Source organism: Calidris pugnax, unplaced genomic scaffold, assembly GCF_001431845.1.
Source record: "Calidris pugnax isolate Ruff unplaced genomic scaffold, ASM143184v1 scaffold102, whole genome shotgun sequence".
Taxonomy (NCBI): domain Eukaryota; kingdom Metazoa; phylum Chordata; class Aves; order Charadriiformes; family Scolopacidae; genus Calidris; species Calidris pugnax.
Window position 1 is genome coordinate 6,098,412 of NW_015090846.1, and position 7,065 is coordinate 6,105,476.

Here is a 7,065-nt window from a genome sequence, read left to right on the forward strand (position 1 = left end):
CCCCCCCCCCCCCCCATCCTGCCCCGGGCATTTCGGGCGCCCTGTTGTCTGTAGGGAAGTTGCGATGAACAGATGTCTCTGCCCCAGCTCTGGACACGGGGATGTCAGTCCCTCAGGCTAAACGGTGACCTGGTTGCCGATGCCAGCTGCTTGGAGAGCCCATGGATGGATGATGTTCTCCTGCAAGACCCCTGCCCACGGCCGCCGTGGGGCTGAGATCCCCCCGGGCCGGGGCAGACGCCCCAGCCAGGGGGAGTCTCAGCCCCACGGGGGCCGCGGGCAGGGCTGTGGTGGCCAGTCCTCCACTTAGCCCTGGCCACCATGCCCTCTCCTCCCATGAAAGGCACCGTTTCATGGCCCGGAGCAGAGGAAAAGGCAGCAAATTCTCAGGAGAGTAGAAAAAAAAAATCAAGAACCCAACCCCGAAGTCCCATTATAAAAAAATGGGGATGAGTTTGATTCCCCCTCACCCCGTCCCCTCCAGCAACAAAGGGACGAGAGGCACCAAACTGGGATGGAGAACGGGGCATTCTCCAAGAAGATGGCTTTTTCTTTTTCCCAAATGGCATGGCAAGTGCTCAGGGCAGGGGGAAGAGACACTTTTGAGAAGGGATGTCACCTGCAAAAGGAGCCCTTTTTTTTACCTAATTCACCAGAAATCATGGAGTCTATACTGGGGAAGGGATTATTGTTAGCCCCAAGTGTTCAGAACCGTTGTGTCAGGAGTGTGCGGGTCCCTGATGGTGTGGGCACAGCGAGGGACAAGGCAGGATGGTCCCCATGCGCCCAGCTGGCTGCACAGGCTGGGCCAGGAGCAGACCCCTTGTCCCTGGACCCCCCAGCTGCCCCACAGGGGCTACTAGCCCCTGGCTACCACCCATCCAACGCACACAGACTAACTCTAAAAGAGCCGAGCACTGGAGAACCCTGAAATGTGACTCTGTGTTAAAGGGCCATGAAACTCTCAAGTGAAATTCACAAGGAAACGGGACCTTGCGGTGGTTTGGCTCTCAGGAACCCAGGGGCTTATGTTTTACAAAATAATTTTATCATTTGAAAAAGAAGTAGCATTGGAATGTTTCCTCTGTGTTCCTGTGGTGTTTGGGCCTGCCCTGTGCCATGGCACCGTCCCGGCCAGGCAGGCATGTGTGCCCATGGGCATCCAGACACGGTGGTGGCCAAACCTTCCGCGCCGTGCGGCACAGGGCGGAAAATGCCAATGGAGCCCAGTGGCTGCTGCCTGGGGGGACTTCTTTCTCCAGCAGTAAGAAACTTCACCCCAAAGGAGCGTCCTGACCCCTTTCTCTGGGGCAAAACCCTGTAACGAGACCCACTCCCGTGCCATGGCTGGCCCTGGTGGGTCTCTGTGGGTGGGGGGTGCAGCACCCACCCCTCTGTGTCCACCTCCCCATCCCCAGGCCAAATGATGGCCAGTGGCTCCCGAGGACAGGGTCAAGGTCTCCCCACAGTGTCAGCCGGGGCCGTGGGCACCATGGCACCCGTCCCACCCGCTCTGTGGGGCAGGACGGGCTGCCACAAGCAGGAGGCAATCGCTGTGGCCCGAATGGCTCCTGAGCTGCTGGGACAGCCCAGCGGGTCCCCAGCCGGGGGCCAGGGTCAGGGCCAGGGCCAGGGTCAGGGCCAAGGACAGGGCCAGGGCCAACGACGGGCCAGTGCCAGGGCCAGGCTGTGGCGCCGGGGGGGGGGCTGCTGCCGGCGGCCTCAAGATGGCGCCCCAAGAGTGGGAACGGCGCCGCAGAACAAAGGCGCCTCAGCCCCGGCCCGTGCCCCGGCCCGCGCTCGCTCCCGCACCCCCGGAGCCCCCCGGGGCCACCGGGCTCCCCGAACCCACCGGGACAGCCCGGCAGGAGCTGCCCCCGCCCGCCCTGCCCCTCTGCTCGGACCCAGCGCCCGGCTCCGGCGCCCTGACCGCCACGGGGGGACGGGGTGCCCATGGTGCGGGTCGGGATGCCTATGGTGGGGGTCGGGGTGCTCATTGCAGGGGCTCGGGGTGTCCATGGTGGGGGTCCCCGCACACCAGCTTGTCGCAGGCACCCCCTCCTGAGCTGTGCAGGAAGGTGCCGCGGCGTCGGTGACTCAACACCGTGGGTGCCCCCATGACACTGGGTCAGCGAGGAGCCACGGGGAGACGGGCACCCGCGGGTGAGGGACCCGGCCACCCGCTGCCGGCGGGTCCTGCGGCACCAGGGCATCGCCACGCCACGCACAGCGCCTTCCCGCTGGCACCACCGCCCGCTGCCGCAATCCTGACCACAAACCCGGCCCCTGCACACACCGTGTCCAACGCACGGGTGCTCAATTATCTGGCGTATTAAAGGTGCCTTATTTAGCTCCTCTATGAGCGTCCCCTCAAGCCAGGAGGAACCTCCCTGGCCAAGCAGCAGCTCCTCGGCATCAGGGACACCAGGTTTTGCCCGTCCTGTCCCAGTTGTCTCTGGAGGCAGCTGGAAGCGATGGCCCGGCTGTGCCATGCTGCTGCCCACCTCGCTTTCCCTCTCCTCCCCTGCCCAGGGGATGAGCTGCTCTTTCCCTCTCCACGATGCCACTGGCAAAATCACAGCATTAATTAGTTGGAAGTGGCAGGGGTGGCAGGATGGGGGTCCCGGGGCACCTGCAGGCCCCTGGCTGGCATGGGGCAGTGAGGACCCGCTGTGAACGCCGCGGTGCGAGGCTCTCCCCACGCTGTGCTCCGTGTCACTGGGGGCTGTGTCACGCTGGTGTGTGTCAGTCACAGCTCGGGAGGTGACAGGGCTGATGTTACGTGTCATAACACCACATGTCTGCAGGGACTTTGTGTATTTTTTTCTTTTTATGTTTCAGTGCATCTCTCCCCACAGTGCTCCAGGCGTGGGATGCTGCAGCAGCGCAGGGCCGATGCCTGCGGGAGGTGGTGGCACGGACCTGACAAGCCCTTCGGTGCCAGGTATGATGCCGGGGGGGGGGGGTGTGTCTTGACTCCCCTTGCTTGAGGGGTGCCATGCTTGAAACATCACCCGAACTCTTTGCTGGGGTGGGGGACTCCTGTGGCCAGTCCCCCTGCGTCCTCCTGCCCAGCTCCCCTGCACCACGTGCCTCCCCGCCGCCGTGCCAGCGAGTCTGTGCCGACGCTCCAGGGGAGCGGGGCCGGGGCCGCGGGAGGTGCCCGTCCTGCTAATTAGAGTGTGCTGAGGAGGAACTCACTCAGCTCTGTCTGGCTTGACATTAAGACCTAAATTTGCTGTAAAACCAAATGGATACGCACACCCACATCTATAAGGCTTTTAGTTCAGCAACAAGTGAATCCATCAAAGCCCAGCACCTAATTTAATAGCAATAATGAAAGGTGTGCGTCACTATTAATTTAAGCACTCCAACATTAGCCTTGCACTTAGAAACCAGCAAGGCAAAGCTATTTACAAATGAATGTACCAGGGCAATAAATTGAAAGTACTGGTTTGACCTGTGGTGGCTGCTTTCTTCATTTATACATAGATATATTTCTATAGATGCATTTATTCCCATCTCTTTAGCAAGGCCTCCCTAATTAAGTTGAAGTGGCAGTGAAAGTGTGGCAGTAAGTGTGGAAAGAAGCTGCTAAAAACGTATTTAATTCATTATAAATAATCTTTGATACTATGAGGTTGGATAAAGGTTTGCAGTATCAGAGCAGGCCGCCAAGGAAGGCCAAGGAGATCGCCTACACGCAGCCAGAGCATTTGCATCCTGGGGTTTAAGCTCCTCGCTCCAGGGGAGGGAAGAGCCCGGCTGCTGCGGGAGCCCCCGCTCGCACGGGGGGTCCTGGGGTGCTGGCACCAGCACCAATATCAGCACCAGCACCAGTGCTGGCCCCGGGGGCACCGGGGAGCAGGGCAGGGCGAGGGTCCGTGGGTGTCGGGGTGCCGGCTCCGTGTCGCTGCGTGCCGCCTGTGCCCCCAGGATGATAATGTATGTTAAGAGGAAGGTGTATGTCACCCACATTAAAGGAGTTTAATGTGCTCGGAGTCACATTATTGTACCCTTGTAGAATACATTATCTGTCATGCTGCCTTTACAGGCTGTCACCTCGCAGAAAGGCTACAGTGTTCCTGGAAACCATTATCAGCCTCTAATGATATTATCAAAATTGGAGCGCGGCGGGCTGGGGGCGGGGAGGCGGCAGCGCCACGGCTGCTGCTTTCCCTGCCCCGGGATGCGGCTCCTGCATGCCCTGCGGTGGGACGGGGGCTGTGGCTTTGCGGACCCCCTTTGGAGCAGCAGCCCGGTGTGGGTGTATGCTGAAGGAGGAGAGGGCCCAGCCATCCCTGCGTGGCCCTTGGGGCCACCATCAGGGCTGGCGTTGTCACCTTGCTGTCTGGCCATGCCCGCACAGGAGCTCTGCTTGCCCATTGGAGGGGTCCAATCTCTGGACACCGTGTCCCGCTCTGGGCTGCCCTTCCCATGGTGACATCCCGCGGGTGCAGCCACGCTGGCGGAGGGTGAGGGGTGTCCTGTGTGGCCTTGGCCAGGGACACGGCAGCTAGGAAGCACAGCTGGAAGCCACGGTGCTGGGAACTGCCCCTGGCCCTGCAGTTGATGGGCACAGAGTCCCTGGGACTTGCAGATGGAGAACCTGCTGAGCTCAGAGCGGCTCCGCTGCAGCCCCTGCTCTGCCAGTTCCTGTGTGGCACCGCTGCTGTGGGGATGCCATCGAACTGGCCAGGGGACCCGGAGGTGTGGCCGGCACATGGGAGCATCTGTGCGATGGGGATGGGGACAGAGAGAGGTGAGGGTTTGTGCTGGGGCAGGGGGGGGCTGGCAGGGTGTTTGGGAAGGGGCTGCTCAGCCTTTGTTTCGTCACCCTGGCGTGGGCTGGCCATGATGCTTGGGGGTCTGTGGGGCAGTGTCACTGTGGTGGCACCTGTGGTGGCACTTGCAGTGTCTGGATGGCCTCCTGGGGAGGAGCTCAGCAGCTGAAGCTGGGGCTGGGGGCTCTGGGGGCTGCGTGCCCTGCAGCCGTGCCCCCGTGCTGGGGCTGTTGGGGCCGCTCTCAGCACCACACCAGCACCCCTGGGGAGGCTGTGTGTGGCTCAGCCCCACACGGCACGGGCCAGTAACCCAGCAGGAGCCAGCCAACGTGTCAGCCTCTGAATATTGCTCTTCCCTCTCCCTGTCAGGTGAAATTAAAAAAAAAAAAGGGAGCCTTCTTTTTTGGAGTGTAATCTTCCGCCTGCGACAAGAAGCCACGTAAACTGATAAATTGCAGATTAAACGAGTGCCACACTCCACTTCAGTCCCTGGCTGTTAATTCCCCTGTTGTGCAATTCCCTGCTCTCAGGGCCTGTCAATTCCAGCTAATCGCAGGAGGCACTAAAACACTCTGCCCTGACAGCCCCAGATCAAGAAACCCCTGACTCCTAGCTCAGGTGGATTGCATGCATCACTTATGCACAAATCAGCAATATGCCAGCAGGGAGGAATTATGTCCGATGACAGCCCAGATGAGGTACATATTGCAGAGCCGGCGAGCCCCAGCCGCCGTGACAGATTGCAGCGCGGGGCTGCGCGCTGGTGCGGGAGCGGCTCCCGGCTGCACCGTCCCCCAGCGCAGCCGGCACCGGCACCGCGGAGCCACCGGCATCGTGCCTGTGCCACGGCGGAATGGGGCAGCACCAAACCCTGCTCCTCTCCCCAGCTCCTGCAGAGCCACCGTGGGGGTGAAGGGCACCCCGCGCTGGTGCGGTTGTGGGGCAGGACGATGGAGATGGGGAGGGCACGGGGCTGGGAGGGCACGGTGGGCACACGGGGTGTCTCACCTGGGGAGGGGGGTGACAAGGCAGCCCCACTCTGCCCACCCTGCAGCAGGGAAAGCCCCGCTCAGCCCAGCCCCGCCTCTGTTTTAACATTTAACTTGCCTTACTCTGTGATCCTGAAAAGCCTAAATTAATGACAGCCTTGCAGTTGCTCATTAATAATTGCTTCATTACTGTATGCGATCGCATTCTCCTGACAATAATGGTGTTTTCTGGTGTGTTTCTAATTATCTGGCATTTCAGGTCCCTAATAGAGCCCCAGTGCTCCCCAATGGGAAGCCCTCCCCTGCAGTGGGGAGCGCAGCCTGGCGCACCGGTGGCCCCGACACCTCCCCGTGGCACGTGTGCTCCTTCCTGGGCAGCTCCCGGGAAGAGACCTGACCCCACTGGTGACGTCCCATGCAGGATTCAGGGACACTGTGCCGGCTGGTTGCTGAGACCCCCCCATGCTGCGTCCCAGCTCAGCTGCTTCCCCAGGTGAATGTTGCACACCTGATACTGGTGAAAAGCCAATTTGAGAACAATGATGGGAGTGAGTGGTGCAGGAGCTCTGGTGAGCAGGGCAGGCACCGTGTTGTGGCAGGAGGTGCTCCGTGTGGCCACACCATGGTGGTCCCATGGCCACAGCAGCGTCTCCCGGGCGAGCAGAGCCCAGCGGGAGGTGCCAGAAGCCTTGGGGGGTGCCCACGGTTGGGGTTTTTTGCTCAGGGCTGCCTTGGCTGGGGCCACGCTGCTGCCAGGAGCGGCCGTGCTCACGGCAGGAATGTGAGTGCTGTTTGGCAGCTCCTCAGAGAAATTCATCAGGCGGCGGCTCTGGGGGAATCGTGGCACCGTCCCCGCACTCGCGGCGTGGAAATGACCACTTGTGCCCCAGTTTAAGCCCCAGCCACCGGCTCGGAGCGTGTGCTGCCCCCGTGCTCCCCACCTGGGGAGGGGGCTCATTTGTAGTTAAAAATCTATTGTGACTTGTCAGAAAAATGAATAAATGAGCACATTATTTTTTCATTTTGGAGCTCAGCATCTGTTTGTCTAATCAAGAAAGAGAACTGGGAAAGTCAACCAGGGCTGACGCACACATTTTATTTAACTTTTCCTCTGTCAAAGGAGTTTAAATGTGTAATGAACAGGCCATGGTGATTTGAAATATAATCCCATTACTCTGATGAGATTACCAAGGCTGTGAGAGTTCACAAATCATGCTTAGGGTTTTTAGAGCGAACAACACCCTGTTGAGACTCTTTTTTTTTTTTTCTCCTTTTTTTTTTTTTTATTTAAG

General features: G+C 60.0%; 1 long non-coding RNA gene across 1 annotated transcript in view; it reads left to right on the plus strand.

Annotated features, from left to right (window-relative positions):
* Window positions 1-2,848: 2,848 nt before the first annotated feature.
* Window positions 2,849-7,065, plus strand: part of LOC106888601 — a 7,974-nt gene continuing 3,757 nt past the window's right edge. Inside the window, exon 1 of the long non-coding RNA XR_001412135.1 lies at window positions 2,849-2,944. This is a non-coding gene — a long non-coding RNA (uncharacterized LOC106888601). The remainder of the gene's footprint in view (window positions 2,945-7,065) is intronic.